The sequence below is a fragment of the Apodemus sylvaticus genome, chromosome 1 (genome assembly GCF_947179515.1).
Source record: "Apodemus sylvaticus chromosome 1, mApoSyl1.1, whole genome shotgun sequence".
NCBI lineage: Eukaryota > Metazoa > Chordata > Mammalia > Rodentia > Muridae > Apodemus > Apodemus sylvaticus.
Genome location: NC_067472.1, coordinates 153,052,359 through 153,067,463, shown reverse-complemented (window position 1 = coordinate 153,067,463; position 15,105 = coordinate 153,052,359). Strand labels below are relative to the sequence as shown.

The 15,105-nt window shown below is 42.0% G+C and overlaps 8 non-coding genes across 8 annotated transcripts; all 8 read right to left on the bottom strand.

Moving 5' to 3' along the window:
• Nucleotides 1–850: 850 nt before the first annotated feature.
• Nucleotides 851–929, bottom strand: LOC127676737 (small nucleolar RNA SNORD115). Its single transcript, XR_007976165.1, has one exon. It is a non-coding gene; the product is annotated as a small nucleolar RNA SNORD115 (small nucleolar RNA).
• A 1,756-nt stretch (nucleotides 930–2,685) lies between these two features.
• On the bottom strand, nucleotides 2,686–2,764 carry LOC127676736 (small nucleolar RNA SNORD115). Its single transcript, XR_007976164.1, has one exon. It is a non-coding gene; the product is annotated as a small nucleolar RNA SNORD115 (small nucleolar RNA).
• Nucleotides 2,765–4,523: 1,759 nt separating this feature from the next.
• Nucleotides 4,524–4,602, bottom strand: LOC127676734 (small nucleolar RNA SNORD115). Its single transcript, XR_007976163.1, has one exon. It is a non-coding gene; the product is annotated as a small nucleolar RNA SNORD115 (small nucleolar RNA).
• A 1,760-nt stretch (nucleotides 4,603–6,362) lies between these two features.
• Nucleotides 6,363–6,441, bottom strand: LOC127676898 (small nucleolar RNA SNORD115). The gene has a single exon (XR_007976307.1). It is a non-coding gene; the product is annotated as a small nucleolar RNA SNORD115 (small nucleolar RNA).
• A 1,760-nt stretch (nucleotides 6,442–8,201) lies between these two features.
• Nucleotides 8,202–8,280, bottom strand: LOC127676733 (small nucleolar RNA SNORD115). The gene has a single exon (XR_007976162.1). It is a non-coding gene; the product is annotated as a small nucleolar RNA SNORD115 (small nucleolar RNA).
• A 1,734-nt stretch (nucleotides 8,281–10,014) lies between these two features.
• LOC127676732 (small nucleolar RNA SNORD115) lies at nucleotides 10,015–10,093 on the bottom strand. The gene has a single exon (XR_007976161.1). It is a non-coding gene; the product is annotated as a small nucleolar RNA SNORD115 (small nucleolar RNA).
• A 1,758-nt stretch (nucleotides 10,094–11,851) lies between these two features.
• Nucleotides 11,852–11,930, bottom strand: LOC127676731 (small nucleolar RNA SNORD115). The gene has a single exon (XR_007976160.1). It is a non-coding gene; the product is annotated as a small nucleolar RNA SNORD115 (small nucleolar RNA).
• A 1,758-nt stretch (nucleotides 11,931–13,688) lies between these two features.
• LOC127676955 (small nucleolar RNA SNORD115) lies at nucleotides 13,689–13,767 on the bottom strand. Its single transcript, XR_007976362.1, has one exon. It is a non-coding gene; the product is annotated as a small nucleolar RNA SNORD115 (small nucleolar RNA).
• Nucleotides 13,768–15,105: the final 1,338 nt, after the last annotated feature.

The following is a 15,105-nucleotide window of genomic DNA, read 5'->3' as shown; positions in this document are numbered from 1 at the left end:
AAATTTGGTAAGAAAAGGGACCAGAGTTGAGGAAGTGAGCTACAACTTTTAAATAAAGGCAACTTCCCTGTTGCGTGATAGTTTTACCTATATTGCTGAAAGGTGTGCCAATTGGGAGCAATTCATGTGGACACCAGCAGTAGTGTTGATCACAGACTGGACTATATGTCTTTCATTCAACAATAAGGCAAAGCTCTGTACAGGGTGCCTCTAGTGTCATGTGAAAAGAGAATTCTACAAAGCAATGGATATGGGTGATGATTCAAGGCCACCTTATAGAAAACATTGGTGGAGACTACAAATTTGGGTATGTGTCATCCTCCTCTACACATGAGACACAGCTCATGATTATGTGTGAAATATTATTGGGTTTTTCAAAAATTATTTTACTTCTCTTAATCATTTTGTGTCCAGGGTAGTCCTTACTCAGAATTAAACTGTTTTCTATGCATGCTTAAATTTTTCCTACAATGTAAAACTGGGGAATGTGTGAGAATTTGAGTCCATGCTCTTACGGACATGTCTTTTGTAAGGGAAGGAATGAGTCAGGAAACTTCCACTTACCTGTGACTTGTGATTTTCTGGCATCCCAGAGGGCATGGCAGATGACTGCAAAAGAGTAGAAAGAAATGGTCATCAGCAATGTGTAGTCCTCGCACACTTGCACGAAAATAGAATGCTACACTCGGTTCTTGTTGGCCTGCACTGCTAGCCAACCAAGCTTCACCATGAGTGTCCAGGTTTGCTTTCATCAGAAACAGGAAAAGCGCCTCTGAGGACCTCAGGAAAGGTCCCCAAGTGATCCCCAAATAGTAAGAGGACCATGGCTTTGAACTCTGTAAACCTGATTGGGCCTCAGCGTAATCCTATTGAGCATGATTTTTATGTCATCACCTCTCTTCATGACATTGGGCTGTCATCATAGACCCAGATGTAGAGAGACAGTAGCTATTTCTGCTTTTATATCTGCTATCAACATCCTAACCTGGCTAAGGAACACTTTCTCGGCGTTGAGAATGGTCACAGGTAAGTGGGTAAGTTTGCAGGGTAGAAAGCTCTTCAAAGGAGGCAAGGGGTTCCTGCCTGGAAAGTTTGTTGAATGATTTCTCTAGAGGAGGAAAGACCAAGTGGTCAAACCCCTGGTTGACACTCCTATACATGAAACTTAAACCTCAGAGAAATTGTAGGAAATCTCTACATGAATAATACCTTCACAGTGGCATCCCCGTGAAGCTGACTCTAAGATTCCTACCACTGCCTGTACCACAAGTTTTCATGACTTTCACTTTATGAGGTAATATGGCACAGAGTTCCACTCATTTCACACGAAGACTTACTGCTTCTTGTGGAAGCAATCTCCTAACAACGAATCACTTTCATGTAACTATGCATAGGGGACAACTCTCAGGTTGAAGCCCCTGAATCCTAAGGATAGGTCTACAAAAGGTCATTACAGGATCTCGAGTCTAAAGAAAGAGACACGTGTATTCCATAATCAAGGTTCCGGGATCATATCCTCCCCCCTCAAGGTCTATCTTGCATACTTGCAATCACTGGGAAATGCTCTTACTAAAATTATGGGATTTACAGATTCCCAGGGGACAGGGAATTTGGACTGCAATAGGTCCATTTGTGATAAGGTTTAATGGATTTCCATGTCAGTTAACACAGGTTCCCAAGGTTGCAAGGAACTTTCCAGCAATGTTGTCATGAGTCACAGTGGCATTAGGTTCAACAACACAAAGATTGCCCTGATACCACCTCAGAAAATTAGCTCAAGCTTCTGGGTGATTCTACACTGACCTGTAGTCAGAGTAGAAATGATGTTTGGGGAGGAAATTTGGTAAGAAAAGGGACCAGAGTTAAGGAAGAGAGCTACAACTTTTAAATAAATGCAACTTCCCTGTTGCGTGATAGTTTTACCTATATTGCTGAAAGGTGTGCCAATTGGGAGCAATTCATGTGGACACCAGCAGTAGTGTTGATCACAGACTGGACTATATGTCTTTCATTCAACAATAAGGCAAAGCTCTGTACTCAGTGCCTCTATTGTCATGTGAAAAGGGAATTCTACAAAGCAATGGATATGGGTGATGATTCAATGCCACCATATAGAAAACATTGGTGGAGACTACAAATTTGGGTATGTGTCATCCTCCTCTACACATGAGACACAGCTCATGATTATGTGTGAAATATTATTGGGTTTTTCAAAAATTATTTTACTTCTCTTAATCATTTTGTGTCCAGGGTGGTCCTTACTCAGAATTAAACTCTTTTCTATGCATGCTTAAATTTTTCCTACAATGTAAAACTGGAGAATGAGTGAGAATTTGAGTCCATGCTCTTACGGACATGTCTTTTGTAAGGGAAGGAATGAGTCAGGAAACTTCCACTTACCTGTGACCTGTGATTTTCTGGCATCCCAGAGGGCATGGCAGATGACTGCAAAAGAGTAGAAAGAAATGGTCATCAGCAATGTGTTGTCCTCGCACAGTTGCACAAAAATAGAATGCTACACTCGGTGCTTGTTGGCCTGCACTGCTATCCAACCAAGCGTCACTATGAGTGTCCAGGTTTGCTCTCATCAGAATCAGGAAAAGTGCCTCTGAGGACCTCATGAAAGGTCCCCAAGTGATCCCCAAATAGTAAAAGGACCACGGCTTTGAACTCTGTAACCTGGTTGGGCCTCAGCGTAATCCTATTGAGCATGATTTTTATGTCATCACCTCTCTTCATGACATTGGGCTGTCATCATAGACCCAGGAGTAGAGAGAAAGTAGCTATTTGTGCTTTTATATCTGCTATCCACATCCTTACCTGGCTACAGAACACTTTCTCGGCGTTGAGAATGGTCACAGGTATGTGGGTAAGTTTGCACGGTAGAAAGCTCTTCAAAGGAGGCAAGGGGTTCCTGCCTGGAAAGTTTTTTGAATAATTTCTCTAGAGGAGGAAAGAGCAAGCTGTCAAACCCCTGGTTGACACTCCTATACATGAAACTTAAACCTAAGAGAAATTGTAGGAAATCTCTACATGAATAATACCTTCACAGTGGCACCCCCGTGAAGCTGACTCTAAGATTCCTACCACTGCATGTACCACAAGTTTTCATGGCTTTCACTTTATGAGGTAAAAATGGCACAGTGTTCCACTCATTTCACACGAAGACTTACTGCTTCTTGTGGAAGCAATCTCCTCAAAACGTATCACTTTCATTTAACTATGCGTAGGGGACAACTCTCAGGTTGAAGCCCCTGAATCCTAAGGATAGGTCTACAAAAGGTCATTACAGGATCTCGAGTCTAAAGAAAGAGACACGTGTATTCCATATTCAAGGTTCCGGGATCATATCCTCCCCCCTCAAGGTGTATCTTGCATACTTGCAATCACTGGGAAATGCTCTTACTAAAATTATGGGATTTACAGATTCCCAGGGGACAGGGAATTTGGACTGCAATAGGTCCTTTTGTGATAAGGTTTAATGGAGTCCATGTCAGTTAACACAGGTTCCCAAGGTTGCAAGGAACTTGCCAGCAATGTTGTCATGAGTCACAGTGGCATTAGGTTCAACAACACAAAGATTGCCCTGATACCACCTCAGAAAATTAGCTCAAGCTTCTGGGTGATTCTACACTGACCTGTAGTCAGAGTAGAAATGATGTTTGGGGAGGAAATTTGGTAAGAAAAGGGACCATAGTTGAGGAAGTGAGCTACAACTTTTAAATAAAGGCAACTTCCCTGTTGCATGATAGTTTTACCTATATTGCTGAAAGGTGTGCCAATTGGGAGCAATTCATGTGGACACCAGCAGTAGTGTTGATCACAGACTGGACTATATGTCTTTCATTCAACAATAAGGCAAAGCTCTGTATTCAGTGCCTCTAGTGTCATGGGAAAAGAGAATTCTACAAAGCAATGGATATGGGTGATGATTCAAGGCCACCATATAGAAAACATTGGAAGAGACTACAAATTTGGGTATGTGTCATCCTCCTCTACACATGAGACACAGCTCATGATGATGTGTGAAATATTATTGGGTTTTTCAAATATTATTGTACTTCTTTTAATCATTTTGTGTCCAGGGTGGTCCTTACTCAGAATTAAACTCTCTTTTCTATGCATGCTTAAATTTTTCATACAATGTAAAACTGGAGAATGAGTGAGAATTTGAGTCCATGCTCTTACGGACATGTCTTTTGTAAGGGAAGGAATGAGTCAGGAAACTTCCACTTACCTGTGATCTGTGATTTTCTGGCTTCCCTGAAGGCATGGCAGATGACTGTAAAAGAGTAGAAAGAAATGGTCATCAGCAATGTGTTTTCCTCGCACACTTGCACAAAAATAGAATGTTACACTCGTTGCTTGTTGGCCTGCACTGCTATCCAACCAAGCGTCACTATGAGTGTCCAGGTTTGCTCTCATCAGAATCAGGAAAAGTGCCTCTGAGGACCTCAGGAAAGGTCCCCAAGTGATCCCCAAATAGTAAAAGGACCACGTCTTTGAACTCTGTAAACCTGGTTGGGCCTCAGCGTAATCCTATTGAGCATGATTTTTATGTCATCACCTCTCTTCATGACATTGGGCTGTCATCATAGACCCAAGAGTAGAGAGACAGTAGCTATTTGTGCTTTTATATCTGCTATCCACATCCTTACCTGGCTACGGAACACTTTCTCGGCGTTGAGAATGGTCACAGGTATGTGGGTAAGTTTGCAGAGTAGAAAGCTCTTCAAAGGAGGCAAAGGGTCCCTGCCTGGAAAGTTTTTTGAATAATTTCTCTAGAGGAGGAAAGAGCAAGCTGTCAAACCCCTGGTTGACACTCCTATACATGAAACTTAAACCTCAGAGGAATTGTAGGAAATCTCTACATGAATAATACCTTCACAGTGGCACCCCTGGGAAGCTGACTCTAAGATTCCTACCACTACCTGTACCACAAATTTTCATGGCTTTCACTTTATGAGGTAAAAATGACACAGAGTTCCACTCATTTCACACGAAGACTTACTGCGTCTTGTGGAAGCAATCTCCTCACAACGTATCACTTTCATGTAACTATGCATAGGGGACAACTCTCAGGTTGAAGCCCCTGAATACTAAGAATAGGTCTACAAAAGGTCATTACAGGATCTCGAGTCTAAAGAAAGAGACACGTGTATTCCATATTCAAGGTTCCGGGATCATATCCTCCCCCCTCAAGGTCTATCTTGCATACTTTCAATCACTGGGAAATGCTCTTACTAACATTATGGAATTTACAGATTCCCAGGGGACAGGGAATTTGGACTGCAATAGGTCCTTTTGTGATAAGGTTTAATGGATTTCCATTTCAGTTAACACAGGTTCCCAAGGTTGCAAGGAACTTGCCAGCAATGTTGTCATGAGTCACAGTGGCATGAGGTTCAACAACACAAAGATTGCCCTGATACCACCTCAGAAAATTAGCTCAAGCTTCTGGATGATTCTACACTGACCTGTAGTCAGAGTAGAAATGATGTTTGGTGAGGAAATTTGGTAAGAAAAGGGACCATAATTGAGGAAGTGAGCTACAACTTTTAAATAAAGGCAACTTCCCTGTTGCGTGATAGTTTTTCCTATATTGCTGAAAGGTGTGCCAATTGGGAGCAATTCATGTGGACACCAGCAGTAGTGTAGATCACAGACTGGACTATATGTCTTTCATTCAACAATAAGGCAAAGCTCTGTACTCAGTGTCTCTAGTGTCATGGGAAAAGAGAATTGTACAAAGCCATGGATATGGGTGATGATTCAAGGCCACCATATAGAAAACATTGGTGGAGACTACCAATTTGGGTATGTGTCATCCTCCTCTACACATGAGACGCAGCTCATGATGATGTGTGAAATATTATCGGGTTTTTCAAATATTATTTTACTTCTCTTAATCATTTTGTGTCCAGGGTGGTCCTTACTCAGAATTAAACTCTCTTTTCTATGCATGCTTAAATTTTTCCTACAATGTAAAACTGGAGAATGAGTGAGAATTTGAGTCCATGCTCTTACGGACATGTCTTTTCTTAGGGAAGAAATGAGTCAGGAAACTTCCACTTACCTGTGATCAGTGATTTTCTGGCTTCCCAGAAGGCATGGCAGATGACTGCAAAAGAGTACAAAGAAATGGTCATCAGCAATGTGTTGTCCTCGCACACTTGCACAAAAATAGAATGCTACACTCGGTGCTTGTTGGCCTGCACTGCTATCCAACCAAGCGTCACTATGAGTGTCCAGGTTTGCTCTCATCAGAATCAGGAAAAGTGCCTATGAGGACCTCAGGAAAGGTCCCCAAGTGATCACCAAATAGCAAAAGGACCACGAGTTTGAACTCTGTAAACCTGGTTGGGCCTCAGCGTAATCCTATTGAGCATAATTTTTATGTCATCACCTCTCTTCATGACATTGGGCTGTCATCATAGACCCAGGAGTAGACAGACAGTAGCTATTTGTGCTTTTATATCTGCTATCCACATCCTTACCTGGCTACGGAACACTTTCTCGGCGTTGAGAATGATCACAGGTATGTGGGTATGTTTGCAGAGTAGAAAGCTCTTCAAAGGAGGCAAGGGGTCCCTGCCTGGAAAGTTTTTTGAATAATTTCTCTAGTGGAGGAAAGAGCAAGCTGTCAAACCCCTGGTTGACACTCCTATACATGAAACTTAAACCTCAGAGGAATTGTAGGAAATCTCTACATGAATAATACCTTCACAGTGGCACCCCCGGGAAGCTGACTCTTAGATTCCTACCACTGCCTGTACCACAAATTTTCATGGCTTTCACTTTATGAGGTAAAAATGGCACAGAGTTCCACTCATTTCACACGAAGACTTACTGCGTCTTGTGGAAGCAATCTCCTCACAACGTATCACTTTCATGTATTTATGCGTAGGGGACAACTCTCAGGTTGAAGCCCCTGAATCTTAAGAATAGGTCTACAAAAGGTCATTACAGGATCTCAAGTCTAAAGAAAGAGACACGTGTATTCCATATTCAAGGTTCCGGGATCATATCCTCCCCCCTCAAGGTCTATCTTGCATACTTGCAATCACTGGGAAATGCTCTTACTAAAATTATGGAATTTACAGATTCCCAGGGGACAGGGAATTTGGACTGCAATAGGTCCATTTGTGATAAGGTTTAATGGATTTCCATGTCAGTTAACACAGGTTCCCAAGGTTGCAAGGAACTTGCCAGCAATGTTGTCATGAGTCACAGTGGCATGAGGTTCAACAACACAAAGATTGCCCTGATACCACCTCAGAAAATTAGCTCAGGCTTCTGGATGATTCTACACTGACCTGTAGTCAGAGTAGAAATGATGTTTGGGGAGGAAATTTGGTAAGAAAAGGCACCATAGTTGAGGAAGTGAACTACAACTTTTAAATAAAGGCAACTTCCCTGTTGCGTGATAGTTTTTCCTATATTGCTGAAAGGTGTGCCAACTGGGAGCAATTCATGTGGACACCAGCAGTAGTGTAGATCACAGACTGGACTATATGTGTTTCATTCAACAATAAGGCAAAGCTCTGTACTCAGTGCCTCTAGTGTCTTGGGAAAAGAGAATTCTACAAAGCAATGGATATGGGTGATGATTCAAGGCCACCATATAGAAAACATTGGTGGAGACTACAAATTTGGGTATGTGTCATCCTCCTCTACACATGAGACACTGCTCATGATGATGTGTGAAATATTATTGGGTTTTTCAAAAATTATTTTACTTCTCTTAATCATATTGTGTCCAGGGTGGTCCTTACTCAGAATTAAACTCTCTTTTCTATGGATGCTTAAATTTTTCCTACAATGTAAAACTGGAGAATGAGTGAGAATTTGTGTACATGCTCTTACGGACATGTCTTTTGTAAGGGAAGAAATGTGTCAGGAAACTTCCACTTACCTGTGATCTGTGATTCTCTGGCTTCCAAGAAGGCATGGCAGATGACTGCAAAAGAGTAGAAAGAAATGGTCATCAGCAATGTGTAGTCCTCGCACACTTGCACGAAAATAGAATGCTACACTCGGTGCTTGTTGGCCTGCACTGCTAGCCAACCAAGCTTCACCATGAGTGTCCAGGTTTGCTTTCATCAGAAACAGGAAAAGCGCCTCTGAGGACCTCAGGAAAGGTCCCCAAGTGATCCCCAAATAGTAAGAGGACCACGGCTTTGAACTCTGTAAACCTGGTTGGGCCTCAGCGTAATCCTATTGAGCATGATTTTTATGTCATCACCTCTCTTCATGACATTGGGCTGTCATCATAGACCCAGATGTAGAGAGACAGTAGCTATTTCTGCTTTTATATCTGCTATCCACATCCTTACCTGGCTAAGTGGTCACAGGTAAGTGGGTAATTTTGCAGGGTAGGAAGCTCTTCAAAGGAGGCAAGGGGTTCCTGCCTGGAAAGTTTGTTGAATGTTTTCTCTAGAGGAGGAAAGAGCAAGTGGTCAAACCCCTGGTTGACACTCCTATACATGAAATTTAAACCTCAGAGAAATTGTAGGAAATCTCTACATGAATAATACCTTCACAGTGGCACCCCCGTGAAGCTGACTCTAAGATTCCTACCACTGCCTGTATCACAAGTTTTCATGACTTTCACTTTATGAGGTAATATGGCACAGAGTTCCACTCATTTCACAAGAAGACTTACTGCTTCTTGTCGAAGCAATCTCCTCACAACGAATCACTTTCATGTAACTATACATAGGGGACAACTCTCAGGTTGAAGCCCCTGAATCCTAAGGATAGGTCTACAAAAGGTCATTACAGGATCTCGAGTCTAAAGAAAGAGACACGTGTATTCCATAATCAAGGTTCCGGGATCATATCCTCCCCCCTCAAGGTCTATCTTGCATACTTGCAATAACTGGGAAATGCTCTTACTAAAATTATGGGATTTACAGATTCCCAGGGGACAGGGAATTTGGACTGCAATAGGTCCATTTGTGATAAGGTTTAATGGATTTCCATGTCAGTTAACACAGGTTCCCAAGGTTGCATGGAACTTTCCAGCAATGTTGTCATGAGTCACAGTGGCATTAGGTTCAACAACACAAAGATTGCCCTGATACCACCTCAGAAAATTAGCTCAAGCTTCTGGGTGATTCTACACTGACCTGTAGTCAGAGTAGAAATGATGTTTGGGGAGGAAATTTGGTAAGAAAAGGGACCAGAGTTGAGGAAGAGAGCTACAACTTTTAAATAAAGGCAACTTCCCTGTTGCGTGATAGTTTTACCTATATTGCTGAAAGGTGTGTCAATTGGGAGCAATTCATGTGGACACCAGCAGTAGTGTTGATCACAGACTGGACTATATGTCTTTCATTCAACAATAAGGCAAAGCTCTGTACTCAGTGCCTCTATTGTCATGTGAAAAGAGAATTCTACAAAGCAATGGATATGGGTGATGATTCAAGGCCACCATATAGAAAACATTGGTGGAGACTACAAATTTGGGTATGTGTCATCCTCCTCTACACATGAGACACAGCTCATGATTATGTGTGAAATATTATTGGGTTTTTCAAAAATTATTTTACTTCTCTTAATCATTTTGTGTCCAGGGTGGTCCTTACTCAGAATTAAACTCTTTTCTATGCATGCTTAAATTTTTCCTACAATGTAAAACTGGAGAATGAGTGAGAATTTGAGTCCATGCTCTTACGGACATGTCTTTTATAAGTGAAGGAATGAGTCAGGAAACTTCCACTTACCTGTGACCTGTGATTTTCTGGCATCCCAGAGGGCATGGCAGATGACTGCAAAAGAGTAGAAAGAAATGGTCATCAGCAATGTGTTGTCCTCGCACAGTTGCACAAAAATAGAATGCTACACTCGGTGCTTGTTGGCCTGCACTGCTATCCAACCAAGCATCACTATGAGTGTCCAGGTTTGCTCTCATCAGAATCTGGAAAAGTGCCTCTGAGGACCTCAGGAAAGGTCCCCAAGTGATCCCCAAATAGTAAAAGGACCACGTCTTTGAACTCTGTAAACCTGGTTGGGCCTCAGCGTAATCCTATTGAGCATGATTTTTATGTCATCACCTCTCTTCATGACATTGGGCTGTCATCATAGACCCAAGAGTAGAGAGACAGTAGCTATTTGTGCTTTTATATCTGCTATCCACATCCTTACCTGGCTACGGAACACTTTCTCGGCGTTGAGAATGGTCACAGGTATGTGGGTAAGTTTGCAGAGTAGAAAGCTCTTCAAAGGAGGCAAGGGGTCCCTGCCTGGAAAGTTTTTTGAATAATTTCTCTAGAGGAGGAAAGAGCAAGCTGTCAAACCCCTGGTTGACACTCCTATACATGAAACTTAAACCTCAGAGGAATTGTAGGAAATCTCTACATGAATAATACCTTCACAGTGGCACCCCTGGGAAGCTGACTCTAAGATTCCTACCACTGCCTGTACCACAAATTTTCATGGCTTTCACTTTATGAGGTAAAAATGACACAGAGTTCCACTCATTTCACACGAAGACTTACTGCGTCTTGTGGAAGCAATCTCCTCACAACGTATCACTTTCACGTAACTATGCATAGGGGACAACTCTCAGGTTGAAGCCCCTGAATCCTAAGAATAGGTCTACAAAAGGTCATTACAGGATCTCGAGTCTAAAGAAAGAGACACGTGTATTCCATATGCAAGGTTCCGGGATCATATCCTCCCCCCTCAAGGTCTATCTTGCATACTTTCAATCACTGGGAAATGCTCTTACTAACATTATGGAATTTACAGATTCCCAGGGGACAGGGAATTTGGACTGCAATAGGTCCTTTTGTGATAAGGTTTAATGGATTTCCATGTCAGTTAACACAGGTTCCCAAGGTTGCAAGGAACTTGCCAGCAATGTTGTCATGAGTCACAGTGGCATGAGGTTCAACAACACAAAGATTGCCCTGATACCACCTCAGAAAATTAACTCAAGCTTCTGGATGATTCTACACTGACCTGTAGTCAGAGTAGAAATGATGTTTGGGGAGGAAATTTGGTAAGAAAAGGGACCATAATTGAGGAAGTGAGCTACAACTTTTAAATAAAGGCAACTTCCCTGTTGCGTGATAGTTTTTCCTATATTGCTGAAAGGTGTGCCAATTGGGAGCAATTCATGTGGACACCAGCAGTAGTGTAGATCACAGACTGGACTATATGTCTTTCATTCAACAATAAGGCAAAGCTCTGTACTCAGTGCCTCTATTGTCATGTGAAAAGAGAATTCTACAAAGCAATGGATATGGGTGATGATTCAAGGCCACCATATAGAAAACATTGGTGGAGACTACAAATTTGGGTATGTGTCATCCTCCTCTACACATGAGACACAGCTCATGATTATGTGTGAAATATTATTGGGTTTTTCAAAAATTATTTTACTTCTCTTAATCATTTTGTGTCCAGGGTGGTCCTTACTTAGAATTAAACTCTTTTCTATGCATGCTTAAATTTTTCCTACAATGTAAAACTGGAGAATGAGTGAGAATTTGAGTCCATGCTCTTACGGACATGTCTTTTATAAGTGAAGGAATGAGTCAGGAAACTTCCACTTACCTGTGACCTGTGATTTTCTGGCATCCCAGAGGGCATGGCAGATGACTGCAAAAGAGTAGAAAGAAATGGTCATCAGCAATGTGTTGTCCTCGCACAGTTGCACAAAAATAGAATGCTACACTCGGTGCTTGTTGGCCTGCACTGCTATCCAACCAAGCATCACTATGAGTGTCCAGGTTTGCTCTCATCAGAATCTGGAAAAGTGCCTCTGAGGACCTCAGGAAAGGTCCCCAAGTGATCCCCAAATAGTAAAAGGACCACGTCTTTGAACTCTGTAAACCTGGTTGGGCCTCAGCGTAATCCTATTGAGCATGATTTTTATGTCATCACCTCTCTTCATGACATTGGGCTGTCATCATAGACCCAAGAGTAGAGAGACAGTAGCTATTTGTGCTTTTATATCTGCTATCCACATCCTTACCTGGCTACGGAACACTTTCTCGGCTTTGAGAATGGTCACAGGTATGTGGGTAAGTTTGCAGAGTAGAAAGCTCTTCAAAGGAGGCAAGGGGTCCCTGCCTGGAAAGTTTTTTGAATAATTTCTCTAGAGGAGGAAAGAGCAAGCTGTCAAACCCCTGGTTGACACTCCTATACATGAAACTTAAACCTCAGAGGAATTGTAGGAAATCTCTACATGAATAATACCTTCACAGTGGCACCCCTGGGAAGCTGACTCTAAGATTCCTACCACTGCCTGTACCACAAATTTTCATGGCTTTCACTTTATGAGGTAAAAATGACACAGAGTTCCACTCATTTCACACGAAGACTTACTGTGTCTTGTGGAAGCAATCTCCTCACAACGTATCACTTTCACGTAACTATGCATAGGGGACAACTCTCAGGTTGAAGCCCCTGAATCCTAAGAATAGGTCTACAAAAGGTCATTACAGGATCTCGAGTCTAAAGAAAGAGACACGTGTATTCCATATTCAAGGTTCCGGGATCATATCCTCCCCCCTCAAGGTCTATCTTGCATACTTTCAATCACTGGGAAATGCTCTTACTAACATTATGGAATTTACAGATTCCCAGGGGACAGGGAATTTGGACTGCAATAGGTCCTTTTGTGATAAGGTTTAATGGATTTCCATGTCAGTTAACACAGGTTCCCAAGGTTGCAAGGAACTTTCCAGCAATGTTGTCATGAGTCACAGTGGCATTAGGTTCAACAACACAAAGATTGCCCTGATACCACCTCAGAAAATTAGCTCAAGCTTCTGGGTGATTCTACACTGACCTGTAGTCAGAGTAGAAATGATGTTTGGGGAGGAAATTTGGTAAGAAAAGGGACCAGAGTTGAGGAAGAGAGCTACAACTTTTAAATAAAGGCAACTTCCCTGTTGCGTGATAGTTTTACCTATATTGCTGAAAGGTGTGCCAATTGGGAGCAATTCATGTGGACACCAGCAGTAGTGTTGATCACAGACTTGACTATATGTCTTTCATTCAACAATAAGGCAAAGCTCTGTTCTCAGTGCCTCTAGTGTCATGTGAAAAGAGAATTCTACAAAGCAATGGATATGGGTGATGATTCAAGGCCACCATATAGAAAACATTGGTGGAGACTACAAATTTGGGTATGTGTCATCCTCCTCTACACATGAGACACAGCTCATGATTATGTGTGAAATATTATTGGGTTTTTCAAAAATTATTTTACTTCTCTTAATCATTTTGTGTCCAGGGTGGTCCTTACTCAGAATTAAACTCTTTTCTATGCATGCTTAAATTTTTCCTACAATGTAAAACTGGAGAATGAGTGAGAATTTGAGTCCATGCTCTTACGGACATGTCTTTTATAAGTGAAGGAATGAGTCAGGAAACTTCCACTTACCTGTGACCTGTGATTTTCTGGCATCCCAGAGGGCATGGCAGATGACTGCAAAAGAGTAGAAAGAAATGGTCATCAGCAATGTGTAGTCCTCGCACACTTGCACGAAAATAGAATGCTACACTCGGTTCTTGTTGGCCTGCACTGCTAGCCAACCAAGCTTCACCATGAGTGTCCAGGTTTGCTTTCATCAGAAACAGGAAAAGCGCCTCTGAGGACCTCAGGAAAGGTCCCCAAGTGATCCCCAAATAGTAAGAGGACCACGGCTTTGAACTCTGTAAACCTGATTGGGCCTCAGAGTAATCCTATTGAGCATGATTTTTATGTCATCACCTCTCTTCATGACATTGGGCTGTCATCATAGACCCAGATGTAGAGAGACAGTAGCTATTTCTGCTTTTATATCTGCTATCCACATCCTTACCTGGCTAAGGAACACTTTCTCGGCGTTGAGAATGGTCACAGGTAAGTGGGTAAGTTTGCAGGGTAGAAAGCTCTTCAAAGGAGGCAAGGGGTTCCTGCCTGGAAAGTTTGTTGAATGATTTCTCTAGAGGAGGAAAGAGCAAGTGGTCAAACCCCTGGTTGACACTCCTATACATGAAACTTAAACCTCAGAGAAATTGTAGGAAATCTCTATATGAATAATACCTTCACAGTGGCATCCCCGTGAAGCTGACTCTAAGATTCCTACCACTGCCTGTACCACAAGTTTTCATGACTTTCACTTTATGAGGTAATATGGCACAGAGTTCCACTCATTTCACACGAAGACTTACTGCTTCTTGTGGAAGCAATCTCCTAACAACGAATCACTTTCATGTAACTATGCATAGGGGACAACACTCAGGTTGAAGCCCCTGAATCCTAAGGATAGGTCTACAAAAGGTCATTACAGGATCTCGAGTCTAAAGAAAGAGACACGTGTATTCCATAATCAAGGTTCCGGGATCATATCCTCCCCCCTCAAGGTCTATCTTGCATACTTGCAATCACTGGGAAATGCTCTTACTAAAATTATGGGATTTACAGATTCCCAGGGGACAGGGAATTTGGACTGCAATAGGTCCATTTGTGATAAGGTTTAATGGATTTCCATGTCAGTTAACACAGGTTCCCAAGGTTGCAAGGAACTTTCCAGCAATGTTGTCATGAGTCACAGTGGCATTAGGTTCAACAACACAAAGATTGCCCTGATACCACCTCAGAAAATTAGCTCAAGCTTCTGGGTGATTCTACACTGACCTGTAGTCAGAGTAGAAATGATGTTTGGGGAGGAAATTTGGTAAGAAAAGGGACCAGAGTTGAGGAAGAGAGCTACAACTTTTAAATAAAGGCAACTTCCCTGTTGCGTGATAGTTTTACCTATATTGCTGAAAGGTGTGCCAATTGGGAGCAATTCATGTGGACACCAGCAGTAGTGTTGATCACAGACTGGACTATATGTCTTTCATTCAACAATAAGGCAAAGCTCTGTACTCAGTGCCTCTATTGTCATGTGAAAAGAGAATTCTACAAAGCAATGGATATGGGTGATGATTCAAGGCCACCATATAGAAAACATTGGTGGAGACTACAAATTTGGGTATGTGTCATCCTCCTCTACACATGAGACACAGCTCATGATTATGTGTGAAATATTATTGGGTTTTTCAAAAATTATTTTACTTCTCTTAATCATTTTGTGTCCAGGGTGGTCCTTACTCAGA